Source organism: Thermobia domestica, chromosome 8 (genome assembly GCF_964235325.1).
Source record: "Thermobia domestica chromosome 8, izTheDome1.hap1.1, whole genome shotgun sequence".
In the NCBI taxonomy this organism is placed as follows: domain Eukaryota; kingdom Metazoa; phylum Arthropoda; class Insecta; order Zygentoma; family Lepismatidae; genus Thermobia; species Thermobia domestica.
The window spans coordinates 115,420,005-115,439,394 of NC_137461.1; the positions used below are offsets into that span (position 1 = coordinate 115,420,005).

Genomic DNA, 19,390 nt, shown 5'->3' on the forward strand with positions numbered 1-19,390 from the left:
CAGTGTTAGTATGTCTAAAACAACAACACTCGGCCTCATCATTAAAATCAAAATATAGCTAAATGATCATTCTTTTAAGGAATACATTAGGGCATTACAGCCTTACTCACTCTTAGAGACGTGAAAGGTTACTGCCTTAATAGCAAAAGTAGTCTCACACTTTTACTAGACGATTAGGTTTTGTTACTAAATACATAAACCTAATTGTGATGGAAATAAACTCTTCGTATTCACCATATGTAAGTATACCAATTTACCCGATGTTTTTAAAGATTTTTCATTGTTAGCAGTTAATTGTTAGAACTTCCTTGTGGCTATGTTGTTAGCATACGCACCTTTGACATAGGAGGCCCGGAATCGATTCTCAGTAAGAACTCATGTGGTTCAGGTTCATGTTAAGTAGTAAATTAATGTCTCATATAACCTGAGTGCTAAAAGGATCGCTAAACTCTAAGCCAATCAACTAATCATTGTTAAAACTTTTACTAATTGTTCTCAACATATATTTTATTTAAAAGTATGTCTGATTAAAAGTCACTTTGTGTTTCAATGCAATCTTACATGTATTTCAAGTTTCGTCAAAATACCTAGGTACTATGAGCTATTTAACCAACGTATTACCAGTGCATGGATGTAGTCATCATACACTCAACTAGAACATTGATTCCATTTCCTCTTTGAAAGTTCTGGTTCCTTAACACTAAAAGAAGTCAGAGCGCTTTACATCTGAGGAATGTAGATTGACATGCACAAGTGACTGAATACCTGTGTAGTGAAGATATAATTACACACATTGTGTCTCTAATCCTAATTCTCAAATATTCCATTAGCTTCGAGTCTTAAATTTTCAGTTTGCCTAACTGTTCTTGAATGACAGGAGAAAATGGTGTGGGTATACATCACAGCCAAACCTTGGGCTCTACAGTCTCATCTGGTCAGAACTTCGCGGGACAAAATCTCGTTAAGGACATAACCTAACCTTGCCATCTAAAATTTCACCATCAATTACATTAGTGTAGAATGTTCAAAAATCGATGTACACACACACCACACACATACACACACATATATATATGATGAAGGGAGGGGCTAAACCATATTTTGCTGCTTTATCCAGTGTGAAGAAAATAGGATTAAAGTCCATTTTATCCAGTGTATACCTAAGCGTCAAGGGGGGTTATAGGCCCTATAGCCGTCCCTTTGGATCCGAGCCTATATATATAAAACAAAAATCACGCTTGGTCTGAAATGATATGAAATAAAGTGCTTGACTTCTCTTATCCCCTTGATGAAATTCTGCGCACGCTACTGTTGATATGAGCATAGAATTTTCTGTGATCCTGAAGCAATCGGAGACTGTTAAATTGGACACTTTTCTAATAATGCTTTCTTAAGAGTCCCCAATTTGATTGCTGCTTATCTCTCAATTAAAGCGTATATATACAGTATAACCATCCATTGTCCCTTGTTTCATTAAAAATATTTGTGTATCTGACTATGGACAATTTAGTCAAGGTGGCCGATTTTATTTAATTATTGACAAACTCTGATCTACGGGGAAAAGAATACGGATCTGATCATACATTACTCATCTGTCTGGTTTCCATCTTACCCAGGGCTAATGAGTTGTAAATTTTATTATTAGCTTAATTTTCTTTTTTCCTTTACCTGTTTTTCTTCTTTAGTTTATTTCTTATTTGATTTTAGTTCTTGTTTTATATTTTTCTAATTTTTTCTTTAAAAAATTCTATCTAATTTTTGCAATTTAGTCTCAACCTGTCAGGAAACTTGTTTTATTCGCATGATTTTTTGTTCTACTTCATATATTAAAAAAAGGACAGGAACATGAAAACAGTTTTTAATTTATGTGAATTTTAGAAATTTGCCTTTTTTAACATTTTATATAATACAACAGAATTTGTTTATAATTTTTCGGCAGGCTAAATACTGGCATTACTATATATGTAAAAATTTATATATACACACCAAATAAACCCATTTATATGATACAGAACAGGTGTTGAGCTTGTTAATTTAAACTAAGTACATAAGAGAGAGGAAATGATATCAACCGCCACCAACTAACAAACAAACTCTCGTAATCCCGCCCTCCCCGCACTTCCTCCCTTCTGTACCCTCACACATTCACAAAAAAGTAACACATACACACCAAACACAACTAAAAGGTTTAACTTATATATGCTCACACAATATCTCCGCCCTTGACCCCTCCCGTAACCCTCCCCCACCTACCCATACGTAGTTGTTGCTTTGCTTTCTTGTGGTTGTATCATGCTGCCGCTGCTGATGTTGGGTCTCGTTTAGCACATAACACACAAACACATTTTAAAAACATAAACACAGAGGACGAGGACAACAGTCGTCATCGTGTGGTGTGTTCTTCTTAATTACATGTGTTGGCAAAGCAAGCGAGAAGGGGAGAGAGAGAGAGAGAGAGAGAGAGAGAGAGAGAGAGAGAAAGGCACGCTCACACAACCAGCTACCACGATATACATATCAACTTTCCATAAACACTTGAAAACTAGTCTCCCAGTCAGCAAGCATTTAGTCAACTCATCAAAAGTTTCCGGTTCATTTTCTCATCATTCTCTCATAGTTTAGTGGTGTTACTTGCTTTCAGATTTTTTTTTTTTTTTTCGAGGACCAGCTAGCAAAATCAGTTAAGACAAGGCAAGATTCAACATGGAATTTCTTTTCATAATCATTCTTCACAACGCTTTGGTGACAATTGATCCCAACTCAAGGTAAGAACAGTGATTTTACACTCGATGTACACATATATATCAAGTAAAACTTTATAGGCCTTATGCTGAGTCGTTTAGAGGTATGATTAGCGTCATACTAAAAGCATTACTACTGCAGGAAACATATGTGAGTCGAACTGTTTAGTATGGCACTAATCACGCATCAGAACGACTCTGCATAGGTCCCTATGTCTCTCATTAAAGATACCAATAATAGTTACGAACTTTCGCAATTATTCTCGACGAAAGAATCGTGATCCATTGGTGTGACTCGTGAAATTCTTATATCAAATTTTACTCTTAAATTTGTAGATCTTTTGCTAAGTAAACGTCTGAAAACTATGGAGGATATAAACCAGTTGAGAATGCTCCAAGAGCATTAACAGAACGAACTTAAAAAAAGAATGGAGAGATGAAGCAGGAAGGATAACTGTGATTGTTTTTAGATGCAAAATAAATCTTTTTATCCGCACCTTGTTCTGTTTCTCGCAAAAATTCGCAAAATATCATCTCTCTATGACTTAACAGTTCCCGACATATGGTTCCTTAAATCTCCCGAAATTCGAACTTTTTTACGGGAAACGGTGGCCAGTTGACCAGTAGCAAGTTGATCAGTGACAACCGGTTATTATTCGGTACCAAAATGTTCATCATCCTGTTAAATATTGATCAACACCAATATGATCACTCTATGAATTACGGTTCCCGAGAGATGGCTCCTTATATCTCTCGAAATCGGGACTATTTTTGGCCAATATCACGGGAACGGTAAGTCATAGAGAGATGATATTGATGTTAATCAATACGTAAGATGGTGGTAAACATTTTGATACCAATATTAATTGGTGGCCACTGGCCAAATCAGTGAGCAACTTGGCAGTGGCCACCGGTTACTATTTGGTACCAAAATATTTACTATTCTCTTAGGTATTAATCAACACCAATATGATCTCTCTATGACTTACGGTTCCCGAGATATGGCTGCCTAAATATCTAGAAATCGGTCATTGTTTGGCCAATATCTCGGGAACGGTAAGAGTGACGCGAAAAATTTATTTCGACACTAATGTCGGTCGATTTTGATTATGTTCACATGTCACCCTCTTCGTGCCTCCTAAGGGTTAGAGATGACTTATTCCCACAGTATATGTTTCCAGATTCAAAATCATATATGTATCAAGTTTGGAAAATTGCTTCAGGCGTACTAAGGTTATTAGGCTTTTTCATTTTAGCGTTCCTTTAAGCACTGAGGCTATATGGCATGTGGACCTACAGCTTAACGTGGGATCCGAATCAAATGAGCTCCCGCAGGAATCGAATCTGGGTCTCCCACGTCAAAGGCGCGTACGCTAACTGTTTAGGCACGAGGGAACTCCATACTAAGGTTATGCTGGAATATACACACACATTTAGATATAATATAGATATAAATGCTCATTTGCCCCTTGAAACATTTTTAAATGTTGGGACACGTGACAGTTAATTTTTAATAAGGATATTATATACCGAATTTCATATTTCTAGGTTTAGGGGTTCATGAGATGCTCAATTTTTTGCTTAAATTATGGCTAACATTGCCGCCGTAGGAAATATGTTTTAATAAAAATAAAATGATAAAAACAGTTCGACGTAGGTGATAACTATGACCAAAAATTCATTTCAAGCGCTTCACCTTATTTCACGTGATTCGGTTACAAATAAGATTACTTTCACTTTTAACCAAGTTTGAAAAAAAAGTAAGTTCTCAGTTCGACCAGTAACATTGTAAGCAATTATATCGAGAACAGTTGGTTATATTTCCTTGCAATTCTCACTAATCGAATAAGCTATTTCCAAGGAAAAATTTTACGTATAAAATATTTTTAAAAAATAATAATTATTAATTATTTTTAAAAAGTAAAATAATTTCTGCAAACGCCTAATGGAGAAAGCTTATCCTAAAATATGCTGCAACCAGAAATTCAACAAAGTAACGTGGGTTGCATATAACTAAGTGTTTGAGAACATCTTTTTTGGTCCACTTTTTCCAATGGATGTTAAGGTCATCAAAATAGAAAAAAATCCAGAACGAAAGCGAATGAACCTTCTTTTGGGGTGTTACTTTGTGATAGAGTTTCTTGCCTACAAACAGTACAAACTATCTTCACAAGCCTGTGCAGCATTTGCGCCTGTATCGAAATTAAATTATAAAATGTAGCGCCGTTTTGCAGAAAGTTCATTAATATTCACGGCGCTTTATCTTACATCAGATTCTAAGAATTCCAACATTTTTTTGTACATCTACTAACCTCAAATGTCAGCTATCGAATTGGGCAGAAGGCCGGACCCATGCAACTCCTATACCCTATGAATTTGGACACTAACGCCACATCGTGTGCAAAAGGCTACGTGATATTTTGATGCCACTATTTAGACTACGTAATATTTTGATGCAGTTTTTACTAATGTAATGAGCTATTCCCAAGAAAAGTTTTTAACTATAGGACCTAATAATAATAATAATAATAATAATAATAATAATAATAATAATAATAATAATAATAATAATAATAATAATAATAATAATAATAATAATAATAATAAATTATTTCACATTTCTTCATGCCTATTTTGTACTGAGACCATTTTATAAGGAGTTAAGTGTTCTACTTTTAGTTTAGGTATCTAGTTAAACTATTGGTGTAACGAAAAAATGGAAAAATTTAAAAAACTTGAAAGAAAAATATTTGATTTCAAAAACGTTCTAAATAGCAGAAAATTAAAAAAAAACTTTTTAAAAGAAAAATAACCGACTTTAAAAAAACACAAGAAACATAAAAATAATAAATAAAACTTTAAAAAAAATTTTGAACCGATTTCAGAAAAGTACTAAAATTTTGAAAATGATGGAAGTGCTAAAAAGCAGACAATAATAATAATAAAGCGCTTAAAAACAGAAAATAATATACTACTATTATCTGTAAGAAATTTTTGAAGTTTTGCCAAGCCGAACATATTAATGCCTAATACAATTATCATATAAATAATTTTATATTAGGCATTGTTTTGTTCAGCTTGGCATTAGTTCAACAATTTTTATAGAAAGTAGTAATACATTATTTTCTACTTTTAAGCGCTTTATTATTATTATTGTCTGCTTTTAAATCCTTTTAAATTATTTTCTGCTATTAAGCTCTTTATTATTATTATTGTCTGCTTTTAGCACTAAAATTATTTTCTGCTTTCAAGCGCTTTATTATTATTATTATTATTATTATTATTATTATTATTATTATTATTATTATTATTACTGTCTGCTCTTTTAGCAATTTTATTATTTCTGCCTTTTAGAGCCTTTTTGAAGTCAGTTCATATTTTTAAAAAAAGGTTTTATTATGTAATAGAGACAAAGAAAATTAAAAATGTAACAAGTTTGAAAAGCAAAGCTCTTTCCAATTAATTAGTGGTAAGAAATAGTTATGTTAAAAATAATAATCGGTTTGTTATATATAATAACTTTCTTCTCATTCTTCGAATTTTCGTTATCAAATATATATATTTTTTGTTTTATTGATTTTATAGGATTCCAAAAACATTTCAGTAGTATACTAATATAGTATTATTGGAATTTTAACACTAGTAAAAAATGAACTAATAGATGTCTTCAGAACTACTTTTTGTATATTGATGAAGCTTCAAAATCCGATTATTATGATAATAAATTGTACTTGTAGATTTCTGAATAATATGAGAAATTTGAAAAACGGTGATTATCTTATTTCGTCGCATGAGAACTAGAGGAACGTAACTCTATTTTCTAGGTTTACAAGCGAGAGGACAAAAATAATATTTTCTTAGAAAGATGTGTTTTTAATAAGATAGTAATTCAACTACATTACAACACATGATCGACAAGGAGAACAGATGGCGTTACGTTCCATTTACACCAAGTGGGGCTTTCGAAATTATATCCAAACATGAAAAAAACGAAAACCGCATTTTTGGAGTTACGTTGCTCTGGTTCTCATGTGACGATTTAATAGTATTTTACAGTTATGATTTCAAAATTTTTATTATATTTTCCACTATTTATTTTTATTTACAAAAATAAATAAAAATTTAGACTTGATCTTCCAATGACAGAGTTTCACACTATAAACATTGGGATTTCGACGTTTAATGAATGAATTCCCAGGGCAACAATAGATAAGTTTATTGGAAATGGATAGGCATATTGACATTTCTTTAGTGGAGCCTATCTGAATTTGCATTCATTTTTGAGGAAATATACTGTTTTGCGGCATCACGAGATACATTATCCCTGCAAACGAAAACGGTACATGAATACTTGTTAGCCGTAAAGCACACTTTTGCTCTCAACCGACGCTGTTGTACGGCTACACTCTATGTGCTAGCCCTAATCGTGGTATTAGAAACTTTAGAACATCTTTCAAATCTTGTAAACATAATTTGCATGTTAGGTGTATACGCAAGAAGTATTGAAGTAGAAAATTGGGTCCTTCACTTTGAATCACACTGTGTTGCAACGCTCAATATTCCTCCTTTATCCCACTTATGAAGTTCAATGTTTCGACATTAGAACCGCAGGCCGAAAATAATAATACTAGGGAAGACAATGCTAAGGTTTCTAATATTGATTATTATCAATGGGAAAAGAAAAGATCCAAACAAGAAGTAAATCTCAGTCTGAGTGCATATGTGAGTGGGTCTTAGGGTGAAGAATAACTAAGAAAGGAATTCAATGGAGAAGAAAAAGCCAATACCAAACCCTACTTTACACGCTCTTACTCGGTAACTAAATACACGAAACTAGACAAAATACTTACTCTTTCACAGCAGAACCCAACACAGATACGTGTCAAGATACCTTCTACAGATAACTTGGATGTCGAGGGCAGAAGAAGACTGATCATTACAGAATTCCTGGAAAAAAGGGATAAGAATTCCCTCAACGAAAGGGCACCTTAGTCTCAGGGGAGAAAAGAGAAAAGGGAAATACAGTGAGGGGTGGTCAGTAGAGTAATGTTGACAGACTGAATGAAAAACCAACATATCTGGTTTTTATATGCTTTTTACATAAAGAGCAAGTAGTGATTCAAAGAAAAAAACGCATGATTCATCCAGTTCATCATCTGCACAGCGAAAGAATCAAGATGCAGCTTACGTAACGAAACAATAGGATTTTTAAATCATTGTATATACCCAGTGAAGAATAATAATAGAAACAATCTCTCTTAGAAAAAAATTTCACTTCAAGCAAACACTTCAAAAAAGTTGAAAATGCGATAAGCAATTAGTTTGATTTACTGATGTTGCTATGTTTAAATTCATTTTTTAAAGAAAGAACGTTTATGTTCTCTAAAAATTAGGCGAACTTTACCAGATTACGCGTCTTTAGCAACAGGAGATTTTAAATAAGGATCACTGAGTAGGCGTTTTGCTATAGTCGAAATTTGGTTCAAACTTGCATAATTTTTATCCATATTAACAAATCGGCACAATCTTAGCAATGGGAATGTACTATTTCCATTTAATCAAAAATGCTGAATTTTAACACATGAATGTAGTCTCAGTAAAATAGTTAGCAAACAGAAATAATTCTAAGGAAAGGAAAAGGAGGAAAATTCTTAGAAGAACCCTGTTATATGGGTTTTGATTGGGCCATTGATTGTAGAAGATGGGATTGTTCTAAATCCTTAATCCTTAATCATTCAAATATTGAATATCCCCTCTCCCAAGAAATTTTACGAGCTGTAATAAGCCAAACAGAAATTTTTGTTTTGCCTATATCTAACTTACATCTCTTATATCTAAGATGAGAGAGGTAAAATTATGTAAATTGCTAGCAGAGCTCTAGAAGAAACAGAAATAGGCCAAACAAGAGTTCTTGTTTCGCCTACACCTAAGATGAGAGAGGTATAATGCTAAAATTGCCATTTGGATTCTAGGTGATTCAGGAAGATACCAGTGAAACTGGTTGATAAAGAAGAAAATGTTACACTCACTTAGTTTTAACAGGCATATTTATAACTGATAAATTTCAGTAAGTGCATCGTTTAATGTTCTGTCTTTTTTCTTAATTTTATCCAGAAATTATGATAATCTTTCTTGTCTCGAGAGTGCCACGAGAAGTATGCTATAACAACATTCAAACCATATTTATTATTGAAGTACCTAGGTATGTTGTCCAATGACGTAAATATCTAATGGCGTAAGTATTGATACATACTCTTCATTAGGTTCGTACAATAACGTTATCAATTTATGGTCTTTATGCTATGAATCATGTAACACTAAAAACAATGCTTGAAATCTAAGATTGTGTGAACTAGGCGAAATATAGGTAGATCAACTATCTACAAGATAACCATTCGACAAACACTTGAAAAGAAATGGGAATACAATACCTTGATACATCAATTGTTTATTGATTTTAGAAAGGCCTATGACTCGGTTAGGATGAAAACACTGTACAACATTCTTACAGAATCTGGAATACCGAAAAACTAGTTAGATGCATTAAGATGTGCTTAAATGAGTCAAAGAGGAAAATTCTTGTCGAGAACGACTTGAAACAAGGAGATGCGTTGTCGCCATTATTATTCAACTTTGTCTTGGAGTACGCTATACGAAAAATCAAAGATAGCAACCAGGGCCTAGAATTGAATGGTATTCACCAGATTAAGGCGTATGCTGATGGTGTAAATAAATAAGGAGATGACAGAAGAACAATAGAAAGAAATGCAGAGACCTAATTAAATCTTTGAGGGATGTGGGTTTAGAAGCAAATGCAGACAAAACTAAATACTTGGATTTTCGCCTGGATCGTAGTACTGAAATTAATGAAACACTTAAATATCAAATAATACTTTCGACAAAGTAGACCCTTTCGAATTCTATGGAGAAATTTGAAGCTTAAAATATATAAAACGATAATCATGGATGTTGTGCTTCATGGTTGTGAAATATAGTCGCATACTCTGAGGAAAGGATTCAGATTGAAAGTATTTGAGAATGAAATCCTGAGACGAATATTGGGCCCTAACAGTAACTGGAATTGGGAATGTCGGAAACTTCATCACGAGGAACTGTATTATAAGGACCATCAATCAAAAAAGGCTCCGGTGGACAGGTCATGTTGTCACACAGGAAGAAAGTAAGAATACTTTCAAAGATTTTACTGGTAATTTAACCGAAAAACGACCATTAGGAAGACCTAGGAGCAGATATGAGGACAATATTGAGATAAATCTCGCAGAAAAAGGAATACAAAGTAGCAACTGGATCCAGTTAGCTAAGGACAAAAGTCAAAGGAGAGTTTCTGTGAACGCACCATTGAGTCTCAGGGTTTCATAAGCCAAAAAGTTAGTTTCTTATTACAGTATAATGTTATTTGAATTGCTTTTTCCAAGTTAAATGGTAAGTGTTAGTCGTTACTACTTACATAAAAGCTTAAGATATAAATTCAAGCGTAAAATTGATAAGAAGCACGTTGATGGAATCCGCATTAGCAATATTTTGAATCCCGTAGAGGCAGTTGAGTTCGCAGTTCACATTCGCATTCGCAATCGCATTCGTATTTGGATCAATCGAAGCCATGGTATCTCAATTTTTTTTTTTTTTTTTTTTTTTTTTGGTACAGCTCAATGAAGAAACTCTTTAAAAAGAACATAAGTGTAATTTAAAGTTTGTCCCAGATATTGGTGAAAAAATATTTTTCAAATTGTCTATTTTAAAAATTGTTGATTCTATGAACTTTTAAAGAGTAATGACCAAAGTAATTTAATTTCAAACATCAGAGTATAAAATCCGTAAAATTCATTAATGAAAATAATATATTTTGTTGTGAAGGCATAATTGCTTGAGCATTCATGCACCAATATAGACATTCAGACACACACACACGTACAAACAAATATATGTGTTCAGCCATTAACATAGGAAGCAGGGCGACGTAAAATCAGAGAGAAGATACACTAGGGGTGTCAGAGGGAGGAGGATTTGGTTGGCAACAGTACGTTGCAGTGTATATGTAGGAATTTGTATGTAGTAGGTGATTGTTTACGCCGCACACACATTGGTTGGAATATATATATATATATATATATATATATATATATATATATATATATATATAAGTGTGTGTGGGTATGTACACACACATATCAGCGTATTGCTTCTGTATTAACGCCTAAAACAACATGCACTGCTTACAGCTGTCGATTGCCGATTAACGCTCCTGTTTACACAAACACTTCGTCGAGGGTGTTACGGGTTTCTATTGACTCGCGGGCTAAACCCAACCAACCGAACATCAGCATATCTAGACACACACACACACACACACAGACAAACACATTTAAACACACATGTACATAGAACATCGAGAGAGAGAGAGAGAGTACACAGTCAGCCAAAGCCGACCCAAACCCAACCTGGTTGAAAATGGGATACACGCATATCGCTAGGTTAAATGGATCGTCCTCTCCGTGCTATATATTCATGCACTTAATTGAAATATCATGATGTTTGCACAGTGGTTAGGCTACTAACATTCGCACGTAGTGTGTGGTTGCTGTACTTTGTGACGGGATGTATAGCACATAATACTCTTTTGACTCTCAATCCACACACTCTCACACACACATACAGTATATATATTCATATATACATATAGTTTGGGAGGCTGTGCGAGAGATTGCTCAAATTTTAACCGCATCTCGTTGCCTTGCGGAATTCCAGAGCCTCGGGAAATTTTCACTCCTCTTTGACATTTTGTGTTGGAAATTTTATGAAAATATTACACGCCAACAATAATCCCATTTCAGAGCTATATGCATTAGGGATAAGGATAGGTACTATATGCATTTGGCTTATCATATACTTATACTTTCTATATTTTCTGCAAAATCCATTTCAAAATTATAAACACTATAAATTGTTTCTCTTTGTGATATGTATAATTGTTTACTGTTTTTGAAGAATTACATGTTTTTGTTGATGATCACCGACAATTATGTTTGTAAATGTTGTTACCTTTATTATAATTATAATTATAAGATTAACATGTGCACAATGTTCCACAATTACGATTCGTCGTTACCGGCTTAACTTTTCACTCAACTGACACATATAAAGGAATAAAATCATCTTGTCTTCATGTTGCATTCATTCTTTAATTGATCCACATATATATTTCACCTCCTATTTTCTTGTAGACATCTTCAGAGGTTCAGCTTAGTTCTGCAGGTAAATAAAATACAAAATTAGAAGGTGGCATTTACCTGCAGAATTAAGTTGAAGCTCTGAAGATGTCCGCAGGAAAATAGACGAACGAAATATATAAGAATCAATTAAAGAATCAACGCAACATGGAGATAAAAATTAATGATTTCATTTGTATGATTTATGGTCTTTAGGTTACCAAATTGCAATATAATAGTAGTGGCGTACGAAGAATTTCAATGGTGGACCAAAATGCGCGTTAAATATTTTAAGTCTGAATGATACAAGTGTTGATTTCAGATTATCAGGAAGAACTTGCAGTATATTTAAGTCAGTACAATAAAGTTTAGATATGTTTTCCTTAGTTTATTATTAAATTTTGTATAAATTTATCTATATTCTTAGGCAAATTTGGCTCTTTCTTTTTAGCTAGATTATGTGCATCATTTAGCTATTCTCTGAAGTCACCTATTCGCAACAGTGACTGTGTAATATATTCTTTTTTGTCAACTATACACAATAACGCATTGCAATATATCAAAAGACTATGAGTAACATCACTTTTAATGTTTTTAGAGAAAACAGCACTGACTATTATAATAAAACAACACAACGAAAGTCGTGCTTTTAGGACATTGGATACTACTAGTTTTTCAGATATTTCCTAAAATGAATTGTGTCTTAAGCTTATTAGAATTATAGTGCTACAGAATTTAGAACCAAAGCAGTATGTAAATATAAATTTGAGTTTAACTATTCGCGGGTATTAGTTATTATATCGATAGTTTAAATTAAGGTGGAATCGATTTTGTCTTTTATATCTTGGTTCATATCAATCTCTCACTAACCTTACTAACCAACAGAAACAATCAAAAAAGGGTGCTAGTTTAACCTAAAATGTGTGGTTCAATACAGTACTAAAGTACTCACATCGTCAGATAAACATTTGTTCTGTGATACCCAGTATAAACACAGTTAACTGGATTTTAGATCTATAGAGTTCAGTGATCTTACTACTAGCTGATTAATTTTGTGTCACGGACCCATAAATAAGTTTTAAGAACGAAGATACAATTAACGAACCTTACATATATACAATTTTATATTAAAATGTAACTTACATCTGTTTGTTTTCCTTCCTACAAGAGAGATGAAAATCTACCGAAGATCTCTCTTTCTCTCTCTCTCTCTCTCTCTCTCTCTATATATATATATATATATATATACAGACGCGGATCCAGGATATCATCAAAGGAAGGGCTAAACCACAGTTTGCCATTTTATCCGGTGTAAAGTAGGATTGAAGCCCATTTTATTCAGTGTATACCTGAGCATCAAGGTGGGGCTACAGCCCTTGGATCCTTGGATCCTTGCCTATATATATGAGACAAATATAAGGCTCCCAGATTTTCAGATTAAAGCCAGGATATTCTGTGAAAATTTGCCGAGCAGTCATAGTACACTATTGTCTAATAAATATAAATATAAATATAGATATGCAGATATAGATATAGATATAGATATAGATATAGATACAGATATAGATATAGATTTAGATATAGATATAGATATAGATATAGATATAGATATAGATATAGATATAGATATAGATATAGATATAGATATAGATATAGATATATGATTCTACAGACTATACAGCTGGGAACCTAAGTTTGACAAAATTGTTCCCAAATGGGCTCCGCACTTCCTAAGGCCGGATCTGAGCTAAATAATGTTTCTGTTCAGCCTGGGAATTCAAGTGTACTGAGGAGGAAAGGCTCCAGACTTTCTTGACTTTGACATGCATAGGAGATGATATAGTGATTTACACTGTCCAGCTTTCTTTACCTCTAAGTTTCTACAAGTACTCGTTTTATGAAGTCTGTGCGAACCCCTGAGTCGCATTGATAGAAGGGTAGAATAGAGAATACCTCCCTCATTTAGGATCGAATCCATATCATCCGGTTGTAGGTAGACGCTTGTGCTGTTAAAATGATTCGTTATTCATTTAAATATTAGAATTTTATTCTATTGTTATTCGAATATCCGAATATTCCTTTCAGAAATTCTAAGAATTATTCGTTGTTCGGATAATAACTGTTCCGAACAATTGTTAGAATAATTAATAGTTATCCGAACAATTGATTGATACTCATTATCAATGTTGTCCACGAAACGAAAAATTCTCGTGGCACGAGTCTCCTGGATAACAAAACTTTACCTAAGTCTTAGATCTTGAACACTATTTTAGTGTTACATTAATTTTTACGTCCCACGATTATGTACCGAGGCTGAGAGAGACGATGATGATGAGATAGATGATGTGAGTGGCGGGATACAGAAGAATCCAGAGAAAACCCACGCACATGAGACACTTGACTGAAGCAAGGACCTTACGCGCAAGAGTTGCGCGCTGTACCGCTGTGTCACCGCGCCTCTTACATGATTCATAGTCATCATTATCATCACTGCCATTATCGGCAGGTCACTTGCCGCCACTGAGAAGCTTCCATGATCCACGGTCTTTCGATAACCTCTTCATCTTCACGTACGTTTTTTATGTTTTGATATCATCTATTAATTAGAGTCTAGTTCGCCCTTTCCCTCTCTTTCCTGCCACCATACCCTCTAACAAGTTCCTCATGATACAGTTCTTTCTTAAGCAATGTCCCAACCAGTTGTTCTTTTCTCCCCGACCATTTCTAAGACCTTCTCATTCGTTTTCCGCTCGACCCAACTAGTCCTCTCCATTCTTCTCCAGGGGGGCACGGTGGCTCAGTGGTAGAGCGTTCACCTCTGGTGCTTGGGGTCCCGGGTTCGATCCCAGCCCCCGCCAAGTGAACTTTGTGGTGGACAAACACCGTGCTCGTGGGTTTTCTCGGGGTACTCCCGTTTCCTCCCACTTTCTTCATTCCACCATTTCACTCATCTCTCATTATCACCGTCTCCTTTAGCCTAACCGGCATAACCGTGGGACGTAAAACTCAAAGATTTCATTTCATTCTTCTCCACACCCATATTTCGAAAGCTTCCAGCCCCTTTTAATAATTTTTGCGTAACGTCTATGTTTCTGACCCATGGTTCATAGTACTGTGTACAGACTATAATTTAATAACGTGATTGTACGAACACAATGAAGAGTAAGTTGTACCACAATACCTATACTTCAATAATAAATATAGTTCAAATGTTGTTATGTCACACCCTTTCTGAACGTCCCGTGATACGGAAGGGTTATGATCACTCTTACGTTAAATTAAGGAAGAGAAAAACAGGGCATCAATTTTGTAAATTTGTAAATTTACAAGACGAAACGTTAAAAGCTTTCCGAGAATCGACAAGAAATGATAAAGAATTCTTCGAGAATCGAAATGCGCCTTGTACAAAATTTACGAGACAAGTCTAGAAAACGTTATTTTCTGTTTCGTCTCCTATTGTGGGTAATACTGCTCGTTATCCGAATACTCGTTTCAATAATTATCCATTATCCAAATAACGAATATTCGAAGAATCCATTATTCAAGTATTTTGGTAATGAATTATTCGAATTTTAAGAGCACTAGTAAATGCCTTTTCAGACTGCATCACTCTGGGGCCAATGAAATACAATAGAAGAGAAAAGAAGTCAGGGAATTCAAATAAAAAATTCAATTAATTTTGAACAACATGGAATAATATGTCCCATATAAAACTAATGTCCTGAGATTCTAAGATGGCGAAGGCACTACTCAACATTAAGCCACACAAATATTCTTTTTACGATAGTACAGAGTGGTCCATGATTATGTACATGATGATTGACTAATTGTAGTATTTGTAATTCTGAACAAAGAGTTTCGGTATGGCAACACTGTATAACCTGAGAGTGGAGATAACGGTCACTGGACTTAGTAGAACCGTTAATGTATGCTATGCTAGTGCCACACATTCCCGAACCATTGGATTGGTCGACGTACGTCTGTGAAGTGGCCAGCTCGATCTCCCGTTTTGACATCACCCGACCTTTTTTTCTTATGGGATGTTTTAAAGGACAAAAAGTGTGTCAACGTCACATACTCAATTTGGCCGAACTACGGGAAGCTATCACAGAAGACTTCCATAGGATACCAGTATGGGCCTGAAAAATCTGCTTATGACAACGTTGCTCTTCGTCTTGAAGCATGTATTGATTTGGGGTGCATTGATGGACCATTCCATGGAGAACAGATATTATAATTCTTGTAAGGAAAGATATCAGAGTAATGTATTTCTGTTCAAGTTGCCAGTTTCTTTACCGCAGTCTTTGAAACATCATATTACATAATTATGGGCCACCCTATACAAACAAAGCCATCTGGTAGGTTGTGGGCGAGATATTTAATCCAATTTTCATATTAGCTCGTTTTAAACTACAATATAACATATGTTTAGCTTCATCTGTGTGATAAACATGCAAGCGTTTTCTTTCAGTATTCTGATAATCAAACCAAAAAAGTTTTAGTATAATATAAATTTACTAAAGCAAAAATAATGATCTGTTAAAGTATATTGACCTTAAATCACACAATGATGAAAACATTATATTACTACTATTACTTCTACTACTACTAATAATAATAATGAAACCAGAAAAGTCACGTGTCCGGAGAGTCTGTTCAAATTATATAGTCCTATTTTGAATAGCAATTATTTATTCTTATACACAGCAAATTGCGTGACTTAATTAATATGCAAAAAGGCTCGTAAATATAAACGCTAAGAGTGATGAAAGCACGACAATAACACATCACGTTCTCACACATTCAGAATTGAAACACAGAATGTTATCTCTAGTAGCTGTGCAAGAAGTTTGAAATGAGTTGACACAAAGACACTGATAACTGAATATCCATCAAATTGCAAAAGAAAGAAACTCTATAATTTAATACATGGCTGTCGTAGTCATATGGACAAACAGATAAAAAAGAATTGCTTCTCTCTTAAGTTAAATACGACTAAAATTCAATTCTTGAAGCATATTTTCACATTTCTCCCAACACTACCAAAGATTGAGTAATGTTATTAGCCAGTAGCAGTGGCGGATGTAGAAAGAAAAACTGGGGGCAGGCAGAGCCCAGACTATGATAGGTATATCATGAGTTTACAATTTCTTATGGGTCCTGCAGAAATTTCCAACTTAACTCTCTCATGATGGATACGCGTCCTTAGAGCGCAAAGGTTCTATGTCCAACTTTTTTCGAAATTGAGATTTTTATACTTATAGATGACGCATGATGAGCTCTTCCACATGGCGAAAAGAAAGCACACGAAATAGTTATTATTTACAAGAAATAATGGATGAAATATTGTCCTATCCCATATGTCCTCCTATATCCTGTGTCCATCATTTTTGCTCTCCTGTAAAATTTCTAAAATTGGACATAGAACCTTTGCGCTCCAAGGACGCGAAGGTTGGATGTTAACATTGTGGAACTTAAGTATTGTTTTACACATTTCATAACTGAAAATTTTCAACTGAAACTATATCTAATGTTTCAAAAACTTTTCACAAAAAAATAAAAGGCAACGTTTACAATGGACTGTCAAAAATACAGGGTGGCCCAAAAGTAGATATATATAGTACCGTACTGATCAGTTCATTGCATTTTTTAAAATTATTTCTTATTGTTATCCATCAGGTAGACTTAGTTTATTTATTATTTGTTCTTAATGCTTTATTTCTTATACCTTAAGCTTCGAACAGCCGAAGCAAATAAACCCATAAACTAAAATGTTATACTTGAACAATTCAGCGGTGTATACCTACTTTTGGGCCACCCTGTAAATAAATAATAGCTTCAATTTATTTTTGTCGCTCAAAAGACTTGTGGGCCTAGGTCAACCGGCCCCGGGCTAAGTCCGCCACTGGGCAGAAGCGTTATATCAGGTTTTGCTTTAGCGGGGTAGGATTCTCCACCGACATAAGTAATTTTATGTTTTCATTAGTATTTTACTATACTATTAATTAAAATGAAAGTATACAGGGTGGCCCAAAAGTAGGTATAGAAAAAATACACACCTGCATTGATCTAGTATAACATTCTAGTTTATCGGTTTATTTATTTCTCTTGTTCCGAGCTTAAAGTATAAGTAAAAGGACATTCAGAACAAATAATAAAGAAACTAAGTCTACCTGATGGATACCAATAAGAAATGATATAAAAAGCAATGAGCTGATCAGTACGGTACTGTATACCTACTTTTGGGCTACCCTGTATATATATATATCAAATTCAAGGGTGTTATTGCCACATCCCTACCTCCTAAATGAAACTCTTGTTATTTATTAGTTTAAAGAAAAAAGTACCAAAAAGACGAAACATATACCAAATGATGGATCTCATTGAGGTGAACAAAATGTTAGGTGTGAGTTTAAAACCTCATGCGTAGTATCCGAGAAAATCGATAAAAACTTTTTTTTTGTTTTGTAAACGTGAAAATTTGATGCAGTACGATAACCCCAGTCTTGTCAGAAAAAAAAGTTTAGTCGATTCAAAGCCTTTTCGGTTTATACAGTATTACCGTGCAAAAAGGAATGAAAAAAAAAATAAATAAAGACGAGAGGACGTGGCAGCAAGCGAGAGACTGAAGGGCTCAAATGTTTCTACTCCCAGAATACAATTAACTGACTCAATAAGGAACAATTCTCGTAACTCTCTCGTATAGAAAAAAAAGAAGGAAAATAATAAAACTCTGATTTTCAACAAAACTTTTATATTTATTATTTGGTATTTTCGAAACTTCTCGTGAACCTCTTTCTAAGACAGAAGAGGAAATATTCCGTTCTCATTAGAAAGGTACCGGTACGCCGTGGATGTTTTTTAAAAAGTATTTCTTTAAAAAGAGCACTTTTTAGATTTGAACTTTTGGAAGAGTGGCGAGTGTTCTAAAACTTCACCTCTTTTAGTTTCGTGTTATAGAGCCATGCATTACACTGGTATAAAATACCGAATTCAGCCCTCTTTGTTTCAATTTGGTACTACTTTTCAGCCCAGTTTAAAGCTAGGACTGTGGCAACACTGATTTCAGTCACCGTGAAGCGTTGGTCACCAGAACATCGAGCATTCATCGTGGATTTTTTCAAAATTTCATTAAAACAATGAGTACAATTCATTGGAACTACAGAGGTTCAAACCGCAACACAATACTGTTGTGGATTACGAACTTTCAGGAAAACCATGCACCGTTGAGAATATTGAGACCACAAGTAAATATTGAGGAAATCATCTGAAAAATGTAATTTTCAAGAAGTAAGAGTGGTTTGTTTATATCTGATTGTAGTAATGAAAATACTTTGAGTTATAGTTCAATTAGAAAATAAAGAATCAGATGTGAAATAATCAATCTGGTCACAAATTCACTTTGAAAACCGTCACATTTTT

The 19,390-nt window shown here is 34.1% G+C and overlaps 1 long non-coding RNA gene across 1 annotated transcript in view; it reads left to right on the forward strand.

The window, feature by feature from the left end:
* The first annotated feature begins 2,527 nt into the window (after positions 1 to 2,527).
* LOC145693159 (uncharacterized) overlaps positions 2,528 to 19,390 on the forward strand; it is a 300,592-nt gene continuing 283,729 nt past the window's right edge. The window contains exon 1 of the long non-coding RNA XR_014132717.1: positions 2,528 to 2,765. This is a non-coding gene — a long non-coding RNA (uncharacterized LOC145693159). The remainder of the gene's footprint in view (positions 2,766 to 19,390) is intronic.